This window comes from Lasioglossum baleicum, unplaced genomic scaffold (genome assembly GCF_051020765.1).
Source record: "Lasioglossum baleicum unplaced genomic scaffold, iyLasBale1 scaffold0075, whole genome shotgun sequence".
NCBI classification, from domain to species: domain Eukaryota; kingdom Metazoa; phylum Arthropoda; class Insecta; order Hymenoptera; family Halictidae; genus Lasioglossum; species Lasioglossum baleicum.
In genome coordinates, this window is record NW_027469135.1 from 264,671 (window position 1) to 289,802 (window position 25,132).

At 43.4% G+C, this 25,132-nt stretch overlaps 1 long non-coding RNA gene across 1 annotated transcript; it reads right to left on the reverse strand.

Moving 5' to 3' along the window:
• Positions 1-831: 831 nt before the first annotated feature.
• Positions 832-1,780, reverse strand: LOC143219844 (uncharacterized). Its single transcript, XR_013011497.1, has 2 exons — positions 1,345-1,780; positions 832-1,260 (listed from the first exon to the last, which is right to left on the reverse strand). It is a non-coding gene; the product is annotated as an uncharacterized LOC143219844 (long non-coding RNA).
• Between the last annotated feature and the right edge of the window lie 23,352 nt (positions 1,781-25,132).

Here is a 25,132-nt window from a genome sequence, read left to right on the forward strand (position 1 = left end):
CTTGAATCGCGGTTCGAAGGTCTTTAACGCGATTGATGAAGTCTAAGATGTGCTCGTTTGGAGCCTGGAGTACACTCGCGAGATCGCCACGGTACTGGTCAACGAATTTGTATGGGCCCAGTACTGTTCGTAATTTCTCGCATAGTGCAGAAATTGTGAATATGTGCTGGCCTTCTATAGCGGCATAAGCACGATCGTGGAGTTTATTGCAGAGCAATTTCGTGAGGGCACGCTCTGCAGTGGCCGGTACGGTGTCACGCGCGCGTTTGCATGCACGTATGAATTGTAGGACGGAAGACGAAGTTCCGTCGAATCTAGGGACAAGCTCGGCGGCTTGTTTTAGAGCGAAATTGCCAGTAGGTTCATACTGTGGGATTTCGCGTGGCTCTGGCGGTGAAGGTTCCCGCATATTAGAGACGTTACTAGGGCCTGGTGTAGGCGATTGTTGACGTAGGCTTTGACTCGTGATTTGAATGTTGCGAAGCTCTTTTCGTATTTCGTCGAGCATATTTTTTTGGTTTTGTGCGTCTTCTTCATGTTTGAGACGCAATTTGGCAATGAAATCTGTTTCCTCTTTGAGATATTGCTCTCTACGGGCGAGGTCTTGTGCGTATAGGAGTAGCTCTTCCTCGGACATTGGGGGAAGGTCTGTGGCGACTGTAGCGACACTCACCAATGTGAAGTTAGCGTTGTGAAGTTGGCGTTAAATTCAAATGTTTAAATTAGTTATTTTCTTGTCATTGACAAAATACAATTTGTTTAATCAATAGTTTGCCATCAATGAAGTTAGATCTAAAAATATTGTGATCAAAGAATTTAATTCTATTAAAGTTTTGTTAATAAACATCATCTTAATTTATTTATTGGAATCTCTAATATAATTCACTAGAGATTTACCAAATTGGTGACCCCGATTATTTAAGAAAATGCCGTTAGAACATTCACCTACTCGTCAAGCTTTTTCTGGACAAAGAACAATGCAACAACCTACTGAAGTAACTTTCGAAGAAACGGTGAGATCGGAAGATAATCTTAGCTCAAATCAAAACGCCAGTCTTATTGATGGTGCGAGTATTGAAGTTGCTCAAAAAGTGCGTTTACCGCCGTTTTGGAAGGAAAATCCTGTTCTATGGTTTACGCAAGTAGAGGCGGCATTTTTAATAAATAGAATAGTAAAAGATGAGTCAAAATTTAGATACGTTACAGTATATTTAGATAATAAAGTTCTTCCTTTGGTTGAGGATATTTTAATTTGTCCTCCTGAAAATAATAAATATTTAAAGTTAAAAGAACGAATATGTAACGCTTTTGGAGAAAGTAAAGAGGCTAAAATTAGAAAATTACTTGGATCACATGTGCTTGGGGATGAAAAACCATCAGTTTTTCTACACAGACTGAATAATTTAGCACCTGGACAAATTAATAATGAGGTCCTTAGATCTATTTTCCTAGAACAACTTCCGGAAAATATTAGATCCATTCTTGCAATTAGCGAAGTTAAAGATCTTTCCAAATTAGCTATTCAAGCTGATCAGATTTTAGATATGTCTCGGCCAACATCTTCTTCAGTATTTTCCATCGAATCTTCGCAAGGAGGATTAATTAAGAAAATGTCTGAGGAAATTACTGAGTTAAGGAAACAAATGGAAAGATTAACTCATCAGAATCAAAGGAGAGAACGCAGTTTTTCAAGAGGACGATCAAACTTCAAAAGATGGTCAACTAGTCAAAGTAAAAAGAAAAATGAAGAAGGTAAGAAGTACTGCTTTTATCATGATAAATTTGGTGAATCTCTAATATAATTCACTAGAGATTTACCAAATTGGTAATTTGGTAAATCTCTAGTGAATTATATTAGAGATTCCAATAAATAAATTAAGATGATGTTTATTAACAAAACTTTAATAGAATTAAATTCTTTGATCACAATATTTTTAGATCCAACTTCATTGATGGCAAACTATTGATTAAACAAATTGTATTTTGTCAATGACAAGAAAATAACTAATTTAAACATTTGAATTTAACGCCAACTTCACAACGCTAACTTCACATTGGTGAGTGTCGCTACAGTCGCCACATTTACTCCCCCCTAATAGTTGAGTAAATAAACTTATAACTTTTAGGTTATGAATCTGACTCTACGTTTAGGTTTAAATACATTTTCATTAATCTTAAAGGAATCTAAAATGATATTATCATCGAATTTAGAACATTCTTGAACTTCTAGAACATTTTCTAAAAAAGCTGGTTTTAATCTATCTATGTTAATGGTGGTAGGAACACCTTTATAATTAATTTTATACAGAAAATCTGTTAATCTTTCTATAATCTGATAAGGACCTTCATATGGAAGTTCAAGAGATGTTTTAAGTTTGTCTACTCTAACAAAAACATATGTACAATCTTCTAATTCCTTGTATACAAAAGGTTTTCGTGAAGCGTGATGAGATGTAGGTGTTGGACGAATTGCTCGAATATGTTCCCGCAACTTTTCAAGAAAAATTTGAGGACACCCAATAAGATCTTCAGCTGCAAAAAATTCTCCTGGAATCCGTAATGTTGTACCGAAAACCATCTCTGCAGCAGAGGCCTTGATATCATCTTTATAACTGATTCGTAGACCTAGAAGAACCATAGGAAGAACATCTACCCAATTAGAGGAATTATGACACTTAATTGCCGATTTGAGAGAACGATGCCAACGTTCAATTATTCCATTAGATTGAGGGTGATAAGCCGTTGTCCTAATCCTTTGACTACCAATAAGTTTTATTAATGCTTGAAAAAGTAGTGACTCAAATTGAGCTCCTCTATCAGTAGTAATAACAGCTGGTGCTCCAAATCTTGCGACCCACGTAGCAAAGAATGCATTAACCACCGTATCTGCAGAAGTATCTGGAATGGGTGTAGCTTCAGGCCATCTTGTACTTCTATCAATCATAGTAAGACAAAAGCGAAATCCTTTTGAAACTGGTAAAGGACCAACAATATCAATATGTACATGTGAAAATCTAATTTTAGGAACTGGAATGTGTTCAGAGTTTCGAATAACATGTCTATGAATTTTCGCTCTCTGACAAGATAAACATGTTCTAGTCCAACTAATAATGTCTTTATGCATATTTGGCCATACAAAACTTTGAGAAATAATCCTTTTAGTTGTTCTACCGCTTGAATGAGATAAATTATGAGAGACGTCAAAAATTCGTCTTCGAAGACTTGTTGGAACATATATTCTAATATCTCTACTCACGTCACAATAAATTGTCTTTTCACCGTTATCTAACCTGAGTGGTTTTAAGGAAAGAACTGTTTCAGACTCTAATAGTGATTTAAGTTCTTCATCTTTCTGTTGTTCTTCAAAAAGTTCATCTGTAGAAACTATTACAGGTAAGTTAACAGCGCCTATTCTTGAAAAAGCATCAGCAACTTGATTATTATGTCCTGCAACATGGATAATTTTAGTGGTAATTTGACTAATGAAATCAAGCTGTCTTCTCTGTCTTTCAGAAGCTTTTTCAGAAGATTGTAGAAAGGCATATTGCAACGGTTTATGATCAGTGAAAATGGTTACATCCCGACCATCAACCATATGACGAAAAAATTTTAGTGCAGCATAAATTGCTATTAACTCTCTGTCGTATGTACTATATTTTTGTTGAGATTCTGATAGCTTTTTGGAAAAGAATCCAAGTGGTTTATACGACTCATCTTGAAATTGTTCCAAAACAGCTCCGATTGCTACATTCGAAGCATCTGTTCTAAGAAAAAGTTTTGAATTTTCTAAAGGATGAACTAAAAGTGTATTTTCCGCTAAACATCTTTTACTTTCTTCAAAAGATTTTTCTGCATCAGCGGTCCAACTAATTTGTCGTTTATCTTTTCTTTTAGCACCTGATAAGTATTTGTTTAATGGTGCTAAAATTGATGCTGCATTCGAAATGAATCTATGATAAAAATTTATGATTCCAAGGTACCGTCTCAGTTCACTGATATTATTTGGTTTCTTGAAATCAATAATAGCTCTAACTCTTCTATCCAAAGGACGTATTCCAAAACGATTGACCGTATAACCAAGATATTCCACTTCATCTTGTGCAAATTTACTTTTAGAAACGTTAATGGATAACCCATATTTCTTAAGACGAAGAAAGACCTGCTCCAAATGAATACGATGTTGCTCTTCATCCTTCGAAGCAATCAGAAGATCATCAAGATAGGCTTGACAGAAACTTAATCCTCGTAAAACAGTGTCAACAAATCTTTGGAATGTTTGTGCAGCATTCCTTAACCCAAATGGCATCCGAGTGAATTCGAATAGTCCAAATGGAGTTGTAACCGCAGTTTTGTGAAGATCTTCTTCAGCAACAGGAATTTGAAAGTAGGCTTTAACTAAATCAATTTTGGTAAATACCTTACATCCAGCTAGATGATGAGTAAAATCTTGAATATGAGGTAGAGGATAGTTGTCCCTAACTGTAATATTGTTTAACCTGCGAAAATCTCCGCAAGGTCTCCAATCTCCATTCGGTTTGCGAACCATGTGTAACGGACTTGCCCATTGAGAAGAAGATGGTCGACAGATTCCTTGTTCCAGCATAAATTCAAATTCTTGTTTTGCTGCTGCAAACTTCTCAGGAGTCAATCTGCGTGGTTTCTCAGAAACAGGAAATCCAGAGGTAACAATTTGATGAGTTACATCATGAACTACTCTAGTAAGAGCTGATGGTTTTGTTATTTCTATATATTTGCGAAGTAATTCTTTAAATTTGCAGGAATTACTTACTGTTGCAACAGAGATTTGTTTTTTACTTGTTAATTTAGCCTTAGTGCTTAATAACGTCTGTTCATCAATTAATCTCTTGTTCCTTAAATCTGGAAGAAGACCATGAAATTCCAAGAAATCTGCACCAATAATTGGATGCTTGACATCAGCAATGATAAACTGCCATCTAAATGGACGTCGAAGACCTAAGTCTAGTATCCTTGTACTACAACCGTATGTATTAATTACAGTATTATTAGCTGCATATAATTTGAAATCGACAACAGATTTAACACCTCTGACCATATTTCTTGGAATAACCGAAACATCAGCTCCAGTATCAACTAAATAGAATATGCCATCTTTCTTATCAGAGATTATCAGGCGTTTATTCCTCTTAAAACCGTCAACGACCGCCTGAGCACGTAACGGTTGACTTAGTTTTCCAACAAGGTTTTGTCACCAAATGAACATGGTTGTACACATTTGTGTGCTTTATCACCAAATTTATCATGATAAAAGCAGTACTTCTTACCTTCTTCATTTTTCTTTTTACTTTGACTAGTTGACCATCTTTTGAAGTTTGATCGTCCTCTTGAAAAACTGCGTTCTCTCCTTTGATTCTGATGAGTTAATCTTTCCATTTGTTTCCTTAACTCAGTAATTTCCTCAGACATTTTCTTAATTAATCCTCCTTGCGAAGATTCGATGGAAAATACTGAAGAAGATGTTGGCCGAGACATATCTAAAATCTGATCAGCTTGAATAGCTAATTTGGAAAGATCTTTAACTTCGCTAATTGCAAGAATGGATCTAATATTTTCCGGAAGTTGTTCTAGGAAAATAGATCTAAGGACCTCATTATTAATTTGTCCAGGTGCTAAATTATTCAGTCTGTGTAGAAAAACTGATGGTTTTTCATCCCCAAGCACATGTGATCCAAGTAATTTTCTAATTTTAGCCTCTTTACTTTCTCCAAAAGCGTTACATATTCGTTCTTTTAACTTTAAATATTTATTATTTTCAGGAGGACAAATTAAAATATCCTCAACCAAAGGAAGAACTTTATTATCTAAATATACTGTAACGTATCTAAATTTTGACTCATCTTTTACTATTCTATTTATTAAAAATGCCGCCTCTACTTGCGTAAACCATAGAACAGGATTTTCCTTCCAAAACGGCGGTAAACGCACTTTTTGAGCAACTTCAATACTCGCACCATCAATAAGACTGGCGTTTTGATTTGAGCTAAGATTATCTTCCGATCTCACCGTTTCTTCGAAAGTTACTTCAGTAGGTTGTTGCATTGTTCTTTGTCCAGAAAAAGCTTGACGAGTAGGTGAATGTTCTAACGGCATTTTCTTAAATAATCGGGGTCACCAATTTGGTAAATCTCTAGTGAATTATATTAGAGATTCCAATAAATAAATTAAGATGATGTTTATTAACAAAACTTTAATAGAATTAAATTCTTTGATCACAATATTTTTAGATCTAACTTCATTGATGGCAAACTATTGATTAAACAAATTGTATTTTGTCAATGACAAGAAAATAACTAATTTAAACATTTGAATTTAACGCCAACTTCACAACGCTAACTTCACATTGGTGAGTGTCGCTACAGTCGCCACATTTGCGACTGTAGCGACACTCACCAATGTGAAGTTAGCGTTGTGAAGTTGGCGTTAAATTCAAATGTTTAAATTAGTTATTTTCTTGTCATTGACAAAATACAATTTGTTTAATCAATAGTTTGCCATCAATGAAGTTAGATCTAAAAATATTGTGATCAAAGAATTTAATTCTATTAAAGTTTTGTTAATAAACATCATCTTAATTTATTTATTGGAATCTCTAATATAATTCACTAGAGATTTACCAAAGGTCTGCGTTAGGATCTGCTTGGAGATCCCTTTGAGATCGCGTGATTGGGCGAGACATTTTGAAAGATATGAATGGGATTTAAGAAATGTGAACTTCGCACTGACACGCGTCGGGGCTTATTAATGCAAATATCGGCGACCACTTCGATGTCCTACCGACTGCGCCAAATTTGTCACGTCCGTCACTGTGTTTTTGTTACAGGTACCAGGAGAGAGAAAAGAGAACAGTGACAGACGGACGGTTGAGATATTATGATTAAAATGAGGAGTGGTCTTTCGTGCCGAGACAGCCGCGGGCTGTCATATGCACTAGGACAACCGATATTGCTATGGATGCAGTCAAGAAAAGAACGTCCGACGCGGTTACAAGAAGTGTCCGACAAGAATCACGCGCGAGATGATGCAACGAAAACGGTGAGTTTACAGAATTCAGCAATTATACAGGACATTATACGACTCACCGCAATGCTGTATTAACGCCTAATAATATTGTTGCAGCAGGAACTGGCGGTACTGGCAGTAGGTGTCGTACATCGGGTCTTCTATACAGATGTCCTCGAGGTGGGGAAGATCTGGCAGAATTGCTGCTGCTCGGTTCGGGACGACGTTAGTGGCCTTGGATGCTGGCCGCAAGACGACACGTTGATGAGCTGGCAGAGGAACGTCACGGATGATTCGGCAACGGACCCTGGGAACGATGATCGTGTCTCGGCTGTCGTCGTCGTCGGCTATGTCGACTACCTCAGGACAATCGACCGGATGTAGAACTGGCGTCGGAGCTCGCGAGAGGTCCGCGTGGTTGACCTCTTTAGGAAGGCTGCAAGGGCAACCGTATACAGAAACGTAATCGGACGCGTCACACGGAATGTGCTCGGTGGTTCCCAGAAGTTCTGTCCACTCGGTAGTGGCAATGATTTGATCGAGCACCGCTTTATTTCTCAACGCGCGTCTCAATTTAGCAAGTTGATACTTGCGTCCCGCTCGACGTGGGCGTCGCATGGGTAAGGAATAGTAATGACGGAATATTAATAAGATAATGAAAAATGAACTTCCATTTGTTGTTAACCTTTTAGGTAGTTAACTCGCTTCACGTCTATAGTGGCGGCTCAGCGTTTCCACTGCGCTCTTTAGACCAATTCTAGACGTGGCACGAGAACTTCTCTATGACTCGCTTCAAATTCCTTATTGGCGGCTCAGCGTTTCCACTGCGCACTTTAGACCAAGTCCGGATATGTCACGAGTTTAATATATTCGATGCAAGAACTGAATTGGAAGATGGTGTTAACTAACACAAGAATAACAAGATCGAAGCACTGGTATAACAACGATATATTAAATAAGAACTGGTAAGTACACTGGTATACAATATGTAAGTAGTATTATAATAGAAGTAGTAATTGGATTAATGAATAATGGATATAGTAATATGTTATAGGAATAATGTATGAGAATTAGGACTTGAGTTGAGTTGAGTTAGAGTTGGAATTGGAATTGGAATTAGGAGTGAAGGATCGACACACTTCACTTTCGCGGAGCTAGACTGAACACGTCTGCTCTTGAAGTCGGAAGAAGCCGGACTGGCGGCTGAGGCCAGGTTGGCACGACTGCTCGAGTCGCCGGTCGGAGGCGGACTGATGCAAGCGTCCGTTCTGCCTTGCCTCCTTCGTTCGGAGTGGGGATAGCTGACGCTGCAGTCTCTTTGTTCTTCAGTCGTCGGAGTGGGAGAACCGCTGACGCAGCAGCGTCTTCGCTCCCGGGGACTGCACGTGCATTTCTGCTGACGCTGCAGTCTCGTGGCTGTCCTATTGCCCTCTACGAGCGTGGGACTGCTGATGCAGCAGTCCTTGGACTTCACGACGTTTCTAGAAGCTTCTAGATGCTTCCAGAGTGATGCAATACTTTATTGCATTATGTGTCGTGGTGATGGGTTGAAACTGAGGTAAGGTGTTGATCAAGGTGAAGTTATGGTAATGGGTAGAGACGAAGATAAGGATTAGAACAATAGAATAATGAAATCTTAATACTATGCTCTTATGTCTAGGGGACGGTGTATGGATCTTATGCAGATCAGACCTTGAATACATAGTGTGTGTACAAGGCCAACGTCGTACATCGGACGACGTAACAATATCATTGGACTCGTGAGCGAAAATCATGAAACTAACCTAAAAATTTGTAGGTTATGTTCTCAATTCGCGTTTGTTTAGACTTTACCAAAATTTCGATTTTTGGTAATTTTCAAAAGTACTTAGAATATTTTCAAACATATGATCGGTCGACAAATGATGTCAACTAATCATATGACATATAAAATTTACATCGAAACGCCTTGCAAGAGCAAGCGCTCGAAAATATTCTAAGTCCCAATTTATTTAAATAAATAAATAGGTACGCCAATGGTTACCACTTAATTTTCGAGTCCTGCACCACTGGGAACGAAAACTGCTGACTCTAGTGCGGCGGCCATCGCGCTGTTTACGACGAAGACCGGCACAAAGAGGACACGGTCCCCTTTTTGCGAAGTCAGCATTTTTCGGACGAACGTTGTTCGTCGACGAACGTTCGATTCTCCTCAGTCCTCTCCGGGGACCCGAGTGGGTCAGTCGAGTTTTCGTCAATCTTCCAAGTCCAGACTATTTAGACATAGTCTTTCCAAATCCAGATTGTTTAGACACAATCTTTCCAAATCCATACTGTTTAGACACAGTCCCTAATACCATTCAGTAATATCGTATTCTTATTCGTTTAATTCAAATATTACTTCGTTTATTCAATTAAACATTTTTGTTGCGTTTCATATTTCGTACTTAGTACGTATTTCGATTTCGTTAATAATAAGCATCTTTACCTTTGTATTCTTTTACGTTATTAATATACTTTGTTTTACCAGAGTCAATCTAAATCCCAATTATTATTTCCTTGCTCCTAACTTCGTAGTTTGAAGTGACACGTTGTTAGTTAGAGATAGAGTTCTCACTGGAAAGTTCGCGAATAGTATTCCTTATTCAATTTCCTGTTACGTGTTCGCGTACGTGCGTGATAGTGATAGACTTGCTCGCATAACAAGCTCCGCAGCATCCACGTCCGTTTTCTCGAATCAAAATATCGTCAACCACGCGGACGATATTCGCGAGATAAATTCACGGGATCGCACAGCGTCCACGCCCGTTTTCGCTAGTTAAAATATCGTCAATCACGCGGACGATATTCGTGAGTTAGATTCACGGTATCGTACAGCGTCCACGCCCGTTTCCTCAACGAGCGCATCCGTCTACAATACCGTAGCAGCCAGCTGTCAATCATTGGAGGTCGTTCCTGTCAAATATTGACGTGACAGAGTTTGGCGCAGTCGTCAATCCTTGAAGGTCGTTTCCAGCCATTTGGATCAACGCCTGTCAAGCAGAGCGGACCGTATTCAAGGCCATCAGCGCAACCGTAGCTGTTCATCCGTTGCGAATTCATGTCTCGTGTCGATCGACAAACAAGCGAAGCGTAAAAGTAAGTGGAACATATTATCGCGTATGTTTCAGGGTCGCGTGCATCATTCATCTGTGTAAGACTGCATGCAGGTGTCGGCATCGGGTCCTAGTCTGTTGATAAAAAGACCAACACTTTTATTAAATGTCAGTCAGTGGAAGAGTAGAGTAGCCGGGCCGCGGTATTCTCTTCTCTTGCTCTTATAGCCCCGCCAGGACGTGACAAATTTGGCGCAGTCGGTAGGACACTCGTTGGTCACCGATGTTAGAGACACCGTCAACACTTTTGTAGGATACGTCATGTGTCCTACCTCTGCCAAAATTTGTTGTGACAAATTTGGCGCAGTCGGTAGGACAGTCGTTGGTCACCGATGTTAGAAGCACGGCATCGAGGAATAAAAATAGAATCAGTGTTAGCACGCGAACCCCTGCGCGTTCCATCATTGTTTGACAATTTAACGCAGTAGACTTAGAGTCCGTGAAAGCATAGTGTCAGTTAAAAGTGCGACGGGCAGTGAAGGAAATGCCCTTTCGCCCACGTTACATACTCAAATTATTTTTCGCGATGTTCGTACTCAGTACAAATTCATCGAGAGTTTTAGTGAACGTTAAAGTGCGACGGGCGGTTTAGAAAACGCCCCTTCGCCCACGTTATATAGTCGGATTATTTTTCGCGAATTTCATACTTAGAAATTTTCAAGCGACGCAATCATGGAAACGCGTAGCGAGGCTAGAAAGAAGGTTCCTCCTACGGAAGAGGAATTAATTGAATTCCAGAAAGATTTAGCTCGTAGAGAAGCAGCTCTCATTAATCAAACCGCCGCGTTGACTCAACTCAAATTGCAATACGAAACAGAAACGCGTGAGCAAAGAGTAACGTACGAGGATATACGCCGCGAGATAGCAGAAATCCGATCGGCCAGAGATTCTCAATCAATTCCAGCTAGCCCAGTCGTTGCGCCCCGCGAACCCATAATGCACGATTCTTCGAATTTCACCGTTAAACAAGCGGTTGAACTTGTGCCTACCTTTGACGGCACCTCCATAACCGTGCTACAATTCGTTCGCGCGTGCAAGCGAGCCTTGGAGGCTGTTCCAGCCACAGCTGAGCGTACCCTCACTAGATTAGTATGCAATAAGCTTAGAGGACAGGCATACGCCGCGATTGAAGACGTAAATATTAACACAATCTCTGAATTGTGCAACCGCCTGAAAGATGTACTAGGCCCATATAAATTCATCGATCAGTATCGCGGAGAATTAGCTTCGATACACCAGGGACAGTCCGAGCACGTGTTGAATTATATTACGCGAGTAAAGGACCTTAGAACGGCGATCATAGATTCAGGCCGCGGGGTCCCCAATCTAGACGAGATTGATAAATTCACAATTGATTGTTTCATGCGTGGTCTTATCCCAGCGCTTCGAGCCGAGGTCAGGCTCTGCGCGTCACTCGAATTACAGAAAATATTCGACGAAGCAGTAACCGCGTACAAACAGTACGAGCTTGACCGTGTTCGTTATCGTGACGACGGACGCCGCGTTGCATTCTCCGACTCTCGTAATCGCACACCAGAGCGATCAAGCAACTCTTATTATGATAGGAATGCGCCTGAGCAGCGCAACAGATCTTCGGAAAGGAAAGATCAACGACCTTCCTTTTCACCTCGTGAATCCTGGCGAGACAGGAAATCCGATAACAGAGACGCGTATCGCTCTCCTCCTCCGCGACGTCACGAACCGTCGCAATCAAATCAGCGCGAAACGTATAAACGCGAAGATCGCGCTTCCCAGTCCCCAGGTCGCGATCGCTTTCCTACGGAGAATCGGAAGTATTGTAAATATTGTAAGCGCACGGGACATGACATACACGAATGTCGCCGCCGCGAATATTACAGTAGAAATGAGTCGGGAAACGAATCAAGCCTCCCGACAAACGCGACCAAAGGACGGGAGGCATCCCAAGAGAATCGCCAAAAGGCAACACAGCTGGCCGTCATCAGCGACGACCAGCAGTAGATGAAATTCGAGTAGATAGGAGAGATAACCCGGACGGTCAGCAGAATGAACGACCATCCGCGAAATTAGTCTCGGCAATAAATCTCGCGCCGGACTCCCCTATCCCTCGAATAAAAGCAAAATCGTCACTCTTCTCAAAAGAGTGTGAGTTCCTCTTGGACACCGGGTCCGAGGTCAACTTAATCCGAGCGTCTGGTGTCAAATCTGACGTTCATCTAAAAACTGACAGCGTCATACACGTCCATGGCGTGACAGAAGGAGAAATTGCGACCCTCGGTTATATCAATGCGGAGCTAGCAGATTCCATTAAAGTCACGCTACACGTTCTGCCTGACAGTTTTCCAATTAATATAGATGGTATCTTAGGCTCCCCCTTCTTCAGAGAGGGAGCAGAGATATCATTTGCGAAGGAATGCGTAGAGTATAAAAACCTACGTATTCCCTTTTCGAATCCTCGGGAATATTCCATCGAAAGCCGTACCGCCGCCTGCATAGCCGTCAACGTAAAGGGCCCAAGCGAAGGGTATGTGCGAAAAGTAGATGTAAAACCCGATGTGTTCTTAGGTGATTGTTTAGTCACCAACCGTAACGGAAAGGCATACCTGCGATGCTTTAACGCATCGTCCGAAGTGGCGTCCTTCTCCCTGCCTACGTTGGAGGTGGAAGAGATCGAGGTTCCCTTTTCGAATATTCAAGCCGAAGTCAATTCGGACTTATTCAATGCTCGTGCGTGCCGCGCGCACGAGACGATCGTTAACGATCAACTCGCGTCTTCTACTAATTCCGGTAACCATCCCGACGATTCCGGTAGCCATCCCGATTCTTTAAATAATTCCGGTAACCATCCCGACGATTCCGGTAGCCATCCCGATACTTTAAAGAATTCCGGTAACCATCCCGACGATTTATATTCAAAGTCCTGTGTGGAAAGAAACATCAACGCCTTCGCCTCAGATGAACTTTTAGAATGTTCATATGAGAACAATTTAGAAAACATTTCTATTCCTAAAGTTAAATCAAAAGGAGTTTATGTTTTGCCGCAAACTCCTATCTTCAAATCCTCGCCGGAACAACACCTCTTCCAGCTTCAACGATCAGGTATCCGTGCGACCGAAAACAAAGTCCATGCGTCTGGCAAATACAATTCCGCGAGATTCGCGTCAGCAAGAAAAAGAAATAAAGCCGATATATTATACTCGCCCGAGACAACTAAGTCTGATTATAAGCTTTCGTTATGTATCTTGCGAAACGAATTCAATCTTCCTAGCGTTAACAGAGGCTCCAATATCGTTACGCCAACGATAAACTATCGCAGCGACCCAAGAGCGAAATTTAAAACCTCTGGTCAGCATCACCCCACTCCACAGCAGGAAGACGATATCCCTGCGACGCAACGAGATCTTCAAGGAGAAACCGTCACCCCTGAAGATCATCAGTCTCTCGACAACGCTATAACAGCAACCATGCAGCCGATACAAGCAGCTATCTTGCTCTCTATTGCCACGCAAGCCTCAACACTCATTGGATATGACTGTGGAGGTTCAACCTTGAATATTACCACGTATTCAACTATTGACACTCTTAACTGCGAGCCAGAAGACATCGCACCAGCTGAAAATTTAGAAAGAATTCAGCTCCTGCAGCTAGCTGAATTCTCGCAAGCTCGTGTCTTGCAATGCCATATCGGAATAGACAGAACCATATACTATTGTGGCATGCACTCACATAATTCGGTAGTATCCAATGGTCGACAAGACTATATATTACCGATCTCCAGCGAAACCTGTTCGAGCCTACACACGACAGGGACAATATTCATCACCCCAGCCGCCCAGATCACAGGTATTCAGCCGAACTCGACCTCCTCTCACGGCCTCACGTTAGCAGGAGTTATTCAGAACGATGGTAGCTGCGCTGGAACCACGTATAGTGACCCGTTTGGGACTTGGACCGATGTCGTGGTACAAGCTTTAGTCCGAATCACGATCCGCGACTACATCGCTCCAATCAGATTGTCAACCGGACAGATTCATCTACAAACTGGGCAAACCTGCCCCCTTCAAAAAGGAAGCTGCTTAGACGCACAAGATGGCCATACGTTCTGGGAAACCACGCCGACGGACTCGTGCAAATTCAATAATTATGATGTCTTGTACGAAGGGATAGCCACTAAACTATCCTCCAAGGTGAATCCTTCTCCAACCCTGTATACCGTAGCATCGCAGGACACGACTTTTGCACTCACGGAGACAGGCAGATCGTCAGTTTGCGGATATGTCATAATCCGAACGGAACACCCCAAGCTGTTCATTCTGGAAGTTGGAAGTTCAGGAAAATTCAAGGAGAAAACACACACCTTGGTCAACAATCTGGACATCTTCACGTATGTCAACAGCAAATTTGTCTACGTGGAGAAGCACCTCCGGAAACAATTTTCTCAACTCTACAAAGATGTAATCCGTCAGAAGTGTGAGCTAGAGCGTCAGATTCTCCAGAACGCCCTCACATTATTACATTCAGCACCCGAAGAAGTTGCCACTGCCATCATGAAGGATGTCGGATTTATCGCAGTTCCAGCAGGAGAGGTAGTGCACATAATAAAGTGCATACCAGTCACGGTCCAAGTGAGGAAAACCGAACGGTGTTATGATGAGCTACCCATCACGTATCGGAACACATCAAAATTCCTGAAGCCAAGGGACCACATCATTTCAAATACGGGGACAGAAAAGCCATGCAATGAGCTACTTCCCCCATATTATAGACTGCACGGAACATGGTATCGCCTAACACCGTCATTGATGGAGGCCATCACTCCTTCGGAGCTTCACCCCCTCGCCAAGCCAACCTGGAAATACATAGATCCGAAGAACTTGGCAACGGGAGGCATTTATTCACAAGACGACCTGGACAAACTACAGGATCATATAATGTTTCCTGTAGAGAAGGTAGCAGTCATAAATTCAATCGCACAGGGTGCGACGGGAAGACAGTTTGCAGCAGGAAACATCAACATGTTCAACCTGCTCGATGAAAACTCCCTACAGCAGATAGCGGAGTCTACAGCACAGAAATTATGGTCCGGATTCACTACATTCGGATCAATAAGTGCTGGAATAATCGGAGTGTATGTAGCGATCCGCACGATCAAAACAATCATCAGTACGATCGTTAACGGCATCGCATTACACTCACTATACGGCTGGAGCCTGCATCTCGTTGTCGCCATCTGGAGTTCACTGACCCGGTTCTTTATATTCATGAAGCAGAGGGACAACAAGACTTCAGCGGCCATCGAGGACAAAGATAGTGATAGTGCCAGTGTCGGAGAAATCCGAACCCGTCCTCCCTTGACGAAACGAACGTTAATTTGCGATTCCCTTGACCCAGCGTTGCGAGACAGGGATGACATTTCAGTGCATCCTGTCTACCGCCACCCAGAGGCAGAGATTCCACTGCGTGAAATCTCTTCTCTAAGGGGGGAGGTGTGACGTCGGTCGCACCTCCGACGTTAGCTTTAAGACTACATGTAAAATTAGATACATAAGAGCGAGCGTTCCCCTTTAAAGATTCCAAAACTTCTAAAAATCCTTCATAACAATGAATCCTTAACACCACGTACATCTGATCGAAATCCATCAACATAACCTAAAAACCAAAATCTGTCAAAATCCTAAAATAGCCAAAAATGGCCCAAACTCGAAGATTGAAATATCATTGGACTCGTGAGCGAAAATCATGAAACTAACCTAAAAATTTGTAGGTTATGTTCTCAATTCGCGTTTGTTTAGACTTTACCAAAATTTCGATTTTTGGTAATTTTCAAAAGTACTTAGAATATTTTCAAACATATGATCGGTCGACAAATGATGTCAACTAATCATATGACATATAAAATTTACATCGAAACGCCTTGCAAGAGCAAGCGCTCGAAAATATTCTAAGTCCCAATTTATTTAAATAAATAAATAGGTACGCCAATGGTTACCACTTAATTTTCGAGTCCTGCACCACTGGGAACGAAAACTGCTGACTCTAGTGCGGCGGCCATCGCGCTGTTTACGACGAAGACCGGCACAAAGAGGACACGGTCCCCTTTTTGCGAAGTCAGCATTTTTCGGACGAACGTTGTTCGTCGACGAACGTTCGATTCTCCCCAGTCCTCTCCGGGGACCCGAGTGGGTCAGTCGAGTTTTCGTCAATCTTCCAAGTCCAGACTATTTAGACATAGTCTTTCCAAATCCAGATTGTTTAGACACAATCTTTCCAAATCCATACTGTTTAGACACAGTCCCTAATACCATTCAGTAATATCGTATTCTTATTCGTTTAATTCAAATATTACTTCGTTTATTCAATTAAACATTTTTATTGCGTTTCATATTTCGTACTTAGTACGTATTTCGATTTCGTTAATAATAAGCATCTTTACCTTTGTATTCTTTTACGTTATTAATATACTTTGTTTTACCAGAGTCAATCTAAATCCCAATTATTATTTCCTTGCTCCTAACTTCTTAGTTTGAAGTGACACGTTGTTAGTTAGAGATAGAGTTCTCACTGGAAAGTTCGCGAATAGTATTCCTTATTCAATTTCCTGTTACGTGTTCGCGTACGTGCGTGATAGTGATAGACTTGCTCGCATAGCAAGCTCCGCAGCATCCACGTCCGTTTTCTCGAATCAAAATATCGTCAACCACGCGGACGATATTCGCGAGATAAATTCACGGGATCGCACAGCGTCCACGCCCGTTTTCGCTAGTTAAAATATCGTCAATCACGCGGACGATATTCGTGAGTTAGATTCACGGTATCGTACAGCGTCCACGCCCGTTTCCTCAACGAGCGCATCCGTCTACAATACCGTAGCAGCCAGCTGTCAATCATTGGAGGTCGTTCCTGTCAAATATTGACGTGACAGAGTTTGGCGCAGTCGTCAATCCTTGAAGGTCGTTTCCAGCCATTTGGATCAACGCCTGTCAAGCAGAGCGGACCGTATTCAAGGCCATCAGCGCAACCGTAGCTGTTCATCCGTTGCGAATTCATGTCTCGTGTCGATCGACAAACAAGCGAAGCGTAAAAGTAAGTGGAACATATTATCGCGTATGTTTCAGGGTCGCGTGCATCATTCATCTGTGTAAGACTGCATGCAGGTGTCGGCATCGGGTCCTAGTCTGTTGATAAAAAGACCAACACTTTTATTAAATGTCAGTCAGTGGAAGAGTAGAGTAGCCGGGCCGCGGTATTCTCTTCTCTTGCTCTTATAGCCCCGCCAGGACGTGACACTACAAATTTTTAGGTTAGTTTCATGATTTTCGCTCTCGAGTCCAATGATATTTCAATCTTCGAGTTTGGGCCATTTTTGGCTATTTTAGGAATTTGACAGATTTTGGATTTTAGGTTATGTTGATGGATTTCAATCAGATGTACGTGGTGTTAAGGATTCATTGTTATGAAGGATTTTTAGGAGTTTTGGAATCTTTAAAGGGGAACGCTCGCTCTTATGTATCTAATTTTACATGTAGTCTTAAAGCTAACGTCGGAGGTGCGACCGACGTCACACCGGACTCGTCTCAGCAGTCCTCAAGAAACTCAAACCGGGACTCTTATCGCTCCCCGACGCCGCAACGGCGATGGGAAAATAATCCTCGCGACCAAAACACATACCGCGATGGTCGCACAGATCGCCCCTCAAGCCCTAACAAATTTTGCAACTACTGCAAAACCCCCGGGCACGATATTCACGAGTGCCGTAAGCGCACTTTCAATAATAATAGGAGGTCGGGAAACGAGTCCGGCCTCCCGACCGAAGCCAACCCCAGGCGGGAGGCCGCATCTTCAACCCAAACTACAGCCCGCACCCAAACAGCTATCCGGACGAACGACCAGTCCGACGATTCGTCTCAGCAGTAAATCTTGCTGCAGACTCACCAATTCCGCGCGTAAAAATCTCCGCCCCTCAATTACAAAAGAAGTGTGAATTTTTGTTAGACACGGGTTCGGAGATCAATTTAATTCGTGCGTCAAGTCTAGAACCAAATCTACCTATAGATCATACGAACACTATAGAAGTCCAAGGAATAACCGAGGGATCCATTCCAACTCTCGGTCAAATTAAAATACACTTACAGGGTCAAAACCCTATTGAATTTCATGTCTTGGAAGAAAACTTCCCAATTAACATCGACGGAATCCTCGGTTCTCCCTTCTTCAGAACAGGAGCCGAGATCTCCTTTGCGAATGAATACATTACGATAGGAAACATTCGGGTTCCCTTCCCGAACCCTTGCGCGCCCACGGCTGAGCCTCGCGATGAATTGGCAGCAGAGGTTATTTCGATGCCTTCGTCTATGACCAACGATCTCGTTAAAACTCCAGCCGCCAAGCGTAAGGAACATTCGGCAAGGAACGTTCGAGTGTCTTCCTCAAATCCTCGTGCACCCGCGGTCAGACCTTGCAGAGCTCCGGTGACGGAGGTTATTTCAATGCCTCCTCGGGATTCGATCGAGTACTCCCTAGAGAAAAACGCCGTGAAAAGCCGGCCGGAATCGAAGGAGACTCGAGAGATATCGGAGTACACTGCGAGAAGTCAGATCGTGGAGCGTGAGGATCGAGTCCGAACAAAGACTCCTCCGAACTCCGAAGAATTCGTCCTCGAACCTCGTACCGTTGCGTGCATAGCGGTCGACGTCGAAGGACCTAAACAGGGATATATCCGCCGTGTTAACGTAGCGCCGGATGTATTCCTGGGTGACTGCGTCGTCACCAATCGTAAAGGCAAAGCGAGCCTCCGGTGTTTTAACACCTCGTCGGAAAGAGTTTCATTTCGATTGCCCCCATTGGAGATGGAAGAAATCGAGTCGTACTCTTCCGACTTTTCTAATTCCGGGTATCATCCCGACGTATTCGGTAACCATCCCGACCTTACTAATTCCGGGTATCATCCCGACGTATTCGGTAACCATCCCGACCTTTCTAATTCCGGGAACTATCCCGACGCATTCGGTAACCATCCCGACCATTCTAATTCCGGGAACTATCCCGACGCATTCGGTAACCATCCCGACCTTACTAATTCCGGGAACCACCCCGACGTATTCGGTAACCATCCCGACATTACTAACTCCGGTAACCAGCCCGATTCTTATACTAACTCCGGTAACCAGCCCGATTCTTATTCTAACTCCGGTAACCAGCCCGATTCTTATTCTAACTCCGGTAACCAGCCCGATCCTTATTCTAACTCCGGTAACCAGCCCGATCAATTCCAAGACCAACTCCATTCCTACGACAATCAAAGATCTTCAAGACCCATATGTAAGCAGGTCTGTTCTATACTGCACGATAAATCCAGTGACAGTTCTAAACCAGAGAAGGATATCAAAGCCTCCAAAGTAAAAGAACTTCATAACTTACTTCGAAATCATATCTTTGATGATCCACAGAAACTCGATTCCTTTCAACTTCCATCTGCACGTTGCCATGCGAAGCGAAACAAATACGATAAAATTAATCTCTGCGCTACAGCGAAATACGCGTCAGCAAGAAAGAAATGTAAATCCGAATACCCTCGCGATAACGGATATTCCTATGAGAATAAGCGAGCGAAATTCAAAGCCCAGCATCGGCAAAATCTCCTTCGACCACCGGAAGATATAGAACAGGTATTCCTACTCAAAGAACCCTGCAAGGGCAAATTCGATGCGCAATATACGGGTCCTCACGAAATTTGCGACATCCTAGACTCAAACAATGTAAAAATTAAAGTAGGGAACCATTTTAAGATTGTACATGCAAACAAACTCAAGCGTGCGCCGAATAATCCAACGCAAACCCCGCGTCAGCGAAACGTGACACTCATCTGGACACAGATAAGAAAAGACAAAAGTGACAGTGACACCAGTGATTCCCCACCCACCCAAAACCCAATTATGCAAAATGAACAAAGCGAAATAAATTGCATAAAATCAGCCCCAGCCCCACGTGCCGACACCGATAACATTTCAGTGCGACCAGTGTTTCGTACAAATATAGGAAATACTCGCCGAGAACCGTGCTCCCTGCGCGGAGTACCCCCGGACGATGCGTCGCATGAATGAATGTGAGGTCGAGTGTTGAGCGAGAAATTTCTTCCTTGTAAGAAATTTCTTTTCCGCGTTGGGAGGTGTTACGTCGTCCGATGTACGACGTTGGCCTTGTACACACACTATGTATACAAGGTCTGATCTACATAAGATCCACACACCGTCCCCTAGACATAAGAGCATAATATTAAGATCTCATTATTCTGTTGTTCTAATCCTTATCTCCGTCTCTACCCATCACCATAACTTCACCTTGATCAACACCTTACCTCAGTTTCAACCCATCACCACGACACATAATGCAATAAAGTATTGCATCACTCTGGAAGCATCTAGAAGCTTCTAGAAACGTCGAGAAGTCCAAAGACTGCTGCATCAGCAGTCCCACGCTCGTAGAGGGCAATAGGACAGCCACGAGACTGCAGCGTCAGCAGAAATGCACGTGCAGTCCCCGGGAGCGAAGACGCTGCTGCGTCAGCGGTTCTCCCACTCCGACGACTGAAGAACAAAGAGACTGCAGCGTCAGCTATCCCCACTCCGACCGAAGGAGGCAAGGCAGAACGGACGCTTGCATCAGTCCGCCTCCATCTCGCGACTCGAGCAGTCCGCCTCCATCTCGCGACTCGAGCAGTCCGCCTTCAGACAGCGACTCGAACGGTCCGCTCCAAGCGAGCGACTCGCACGGACGTGCCAGTCCGGCTTCTTCCGACTTCAAGAGCAGACGTGTTCAGTCTAGCTCCGCGAAAGTGAAGTGTGTCGATCCTTCACTCCTAATTCCAATTCCAATTCCAACTCTAACTCAACTCAACTCAAGTCCTAATTCTCATACATTAATCCTACAACATATTACTATATCCATTATTCATTAATCCAATTACTACTCCTATTATAATACTACTTACATATTGTATACCAGTGTACTTACCAGTTCTTATTAATATATCGTTGTTATACCAGTGCTTCGATCTTGTTATTCTTGTGTTAGTTCAACACCATCTTCCAATTCAGTTCTTGCATCGAATATATTAAACTCGTGACATATCCGGACTTGGTCTAAAGTGCGCAGTGGAAACGCTGAGCCGCCAATAAGGAATTTGAAGCGAGTCATAGAGAAGTTCTCGTGCCACGTCTAGAATTGGTCTAAAGTGCGCAGTGGAAACGCTGAGCCGCCACTATAGACGTGAAGCGAGTTAACTACCAAAAAGGTTAATAACAAATGGAAGTTCATTTTCATTATCTTATTAATATTCCATCATTACTATTCCTTACCCATGCGACGCCCACGTCGAGCGGGACGCAAGTATCAACTTGCTAAATTGAGACGCGCGTTAAGAAATAAAGCGGTGCTCGATCAAATCATTGCCACTACCGAGTGGACAGAACTTCTGGGAACCACCGAGCACATTCCGTGTGACGCGTCCGATTACGTTTCTGTATACGGTTGCCCTTGCAACCCTCCTAAAGAGGTCAACCACGCGGACCTCTCGCGAGCTCCGACGCCAGTTCTACATCCGGTCGATTGTCCAGAGGTGATCGACATAGCCGACGACGACGACAGCCGAGACACGATCATCGTTCCCAGGGTCCGTTGCCGAACCATCCGTGACGATCCTCTACCAGCTCATCAACGTGTCGTCTTGCGGCCAGCATCCAAGGCCACTAACGTCGTCCCGAACCGAGCAGCAGCAACTCTGCCAGATCTTCCCCACCTCGAGGACATCTGTATAGAAGACCCGATGTACTACACCTACTGCCAGTACCGCCAGTTCCTGCTACAACAATATTATTAGGTGTTAATACAACATTGCGGTGAGTCGTATAATGTCTTGTATAATTGCTGAATCCTGTAAACTCACCGTTCTCGTTGCATCCTCTCGCGTGCGATTCTTGTCGGGACACTTCTTGTAACCGCGTCGGACGTTCTTTTCTTGACTGCATCCATAGCAATATCGGTTGTCCTAGTGCATATGACAGCCCGCGGCTGTCTCGGCACGAAAGACCACTCCTCATTTTAATCATAATATCTCAACCGTCCGTCTGTCACTGTTCTCTTTTCTCTCTCCTGGTACCTGTAACAAAAACACAGTGACGGACGTGACAAATTTGGCGCAGTCGGTAGGACATCGAAGTGGTCGCCGATATTTGCATTAATAAGCCCCGACGCGTGTCAGTACGAAGTTCACATTTCTTAAATCCCATTCATATCTTTCAAAATGTCTCGCCCAATCACGCGATCTCAAAAGGATCTCCGAGCAGATCCTAACGCAGACCTTCCTCCAATGACCGAGGAAGAGCTACTCCTTTATGCGCAAGACCTCGCCCGTAGAGAGCAATATCTCAAAGAAGAAACTGATTTTATTGCCAAATTGCGTCTCAAATATGAAGAAGACGCACAAAACCAAAAGAATATGCTCGATGAAATACGAAAAGAGCTTCATAACATCCAAATCACGAGTCAAAGCCTACGTCAACAATCGCCTACACCAGGCCCTAGTAACGTCTCTAATATGCGGGAACCTTCACCGCCAGAGCCACGCGAAATCCCACAGTATGAACCTACTGGCAATTTCGCTCTAAAACAAGCTGCCGAGCTTGTCCCTAGATTCGACGGAACTTCGTCTTCCGTCCTACAATTCATACGTGCATGCAAACGCGCGCGTGACACCGTACCGGCCACTGCAGAGCGTGCCCTCACAAAATTGCTCTGCAATAAACTCCACGATCGTGCTTATGCCGCTATAGAAGGCCAGCACATATTCACAATTTCTGCACTATGCGAGAAATTACGAACAGTACTGGGCCCATACAAATTCGTTGACCAGTACCGTGGCGATCTCGCGAGTGTACTCCAAGCTCCAAACGAGCACATCTTAGACTTCATCAATCGCGTTAAAGACCTTCGAACCGCGATTCAAGATGCCACAGATATTGGCCTTGATTACGAAGAACTAGATCGCTTCGTAGTAGATTGTTTTCTACGAGGTCTCCTTCCCCAGCTGCGTGCCGAAGTGCTTCATTGCCCTTCGCGAAATCCTGCCACTGTTTTCGAAGCAGCCATCTCTGCTTACAGGCAGTATGAGTCAGACCAGACTCGTCGACGAGAACTGATCCGCGAAGAAAAACGAGTCAGCTTCTCTGATAACCGGCCGTATCGCCAGCGTTCCACGTACGAGTCCGCTCGTGACATTCCAGAGCGAACTCAAGAACGCCGCGATAACAGACCGGACTCGTCTCAGCAGTCCTCGAGAAACTTAAACCGGGACTCTTATCGCTCCCCGACGCCGCAACGGCGATGGGAAAATAATCCTCGCGACCCAAACACGTACCGCGATGGTCGCACAGATCGCCCCTCAAGCCCTAACAAATTTTGCAACTACTGCAAAGCCCCCGGGCACGATATTCACGAGTGCCGTAAGCGCGCTTTTAATAATAATAGGAGGTCGGGAAACGAGTCCGGCCTCCCGACCGAAGCCAACCCCAGGCGGGAGGCCGCATCTTCAACCCAAACTACAGCCCGCACCCAAACGGCTATCCGGACGAACGACCAGTCCGACGATTCGTCTCAGCAGTAAATCTTGCTGCAGACTCACCAATTCCGCGCGTAAAAATCTCCGCCCCTCAATTACAAAAGAAGTGTGAATTTTTGTTGGACACGGGTTCGGAGATCAATTTAATTCGTGCGTCAAGTCTAGAACCAAATCTACCTATAGATCATACGAACACTATAGAAGTCTGTCACGTCCTGGCGGGGCTATAAGAGCAAGAGAAGAGAATACCGCGGCCCGGCTACTCTGCTCTTCCACTGACTGACATTTAATAAAAGTGTTGGTCTTTTTATCAACAGACTAGGACCCGATGCCGACACCTGCATGCAGTCTTACACAGATGAAAGATGCACGCGACCCTGAAACATACGCGATAATATGTTCCACTTACTTTTACGCTTCGCTTGTTTGTCGATTGACACGAGACATGAATTCGCAACGGATGAACAGCTACGGTTGCGCTGATGGCCTTGAATACGGTCCTCTCTGCTTGACAGGCGTTGATCCAAATGGCTGGAAACGACCTTCAAGGGTTGACGACTGCGCCAAATTCTGTCACGTCAATATTTGGCAGGAACGACCTCCAATGGTGGACAGCTGGCGGCTACGGTATTGTAGACGGATGCGCTCGTTGAGGAAACGGGCGTGGACGCTGTACGATACCGTGAATCTAACTCACGAATATCGTCCGCGTGATTGACGATATTTTAACTAGCGAAAACGGGCGTGGACGCTGTGCGATCCCGTGAATTTATCTCGCGAATATCGTCCGCGTGGTTGACGATATTTTGATTCGAGAAAACGGACGTGGATGCTGCGGAGCTTGCTATGCGAGCAAGTCTATCACTATCACGCACGTACGCGAACACGTAACAGGAAATTGAATAAGGAATACTATTCGCGAACTTTCCAGTGAGAACTCTATCTCTAACTAACAACGTGTCACTTCAAACTACGAAGTTAGGAGCAAGGAAATAATAATTGGGATTTAGATTGACTCTGGTAAAACAAAGTATATTAATAACGTAAAAGAATACAAAGGTAAAGATGCTTATTATTAACGAAATCGAAATACGTACTAAGTACGAAATATGAAACGCAATAAAAATGTTTAATTGAATAAACGAAGTAATATTTGAATTAAACGAATAAGAATACGATATTACTGAATGGTATTAGGGACTGTGTCTAAACAGTATGGATTTGGGAAGATTGTGTCTAAACAATCTGGATTTGGAAAGACTATGTCTAAATAGTCTGGACTTGGAAGATTGACGAAAACTCGACTGACCCACTCGGGTCCCCGGAGAGGACTGGGGAGAATCGAACGTTCGTCGACGAATAACGTTCG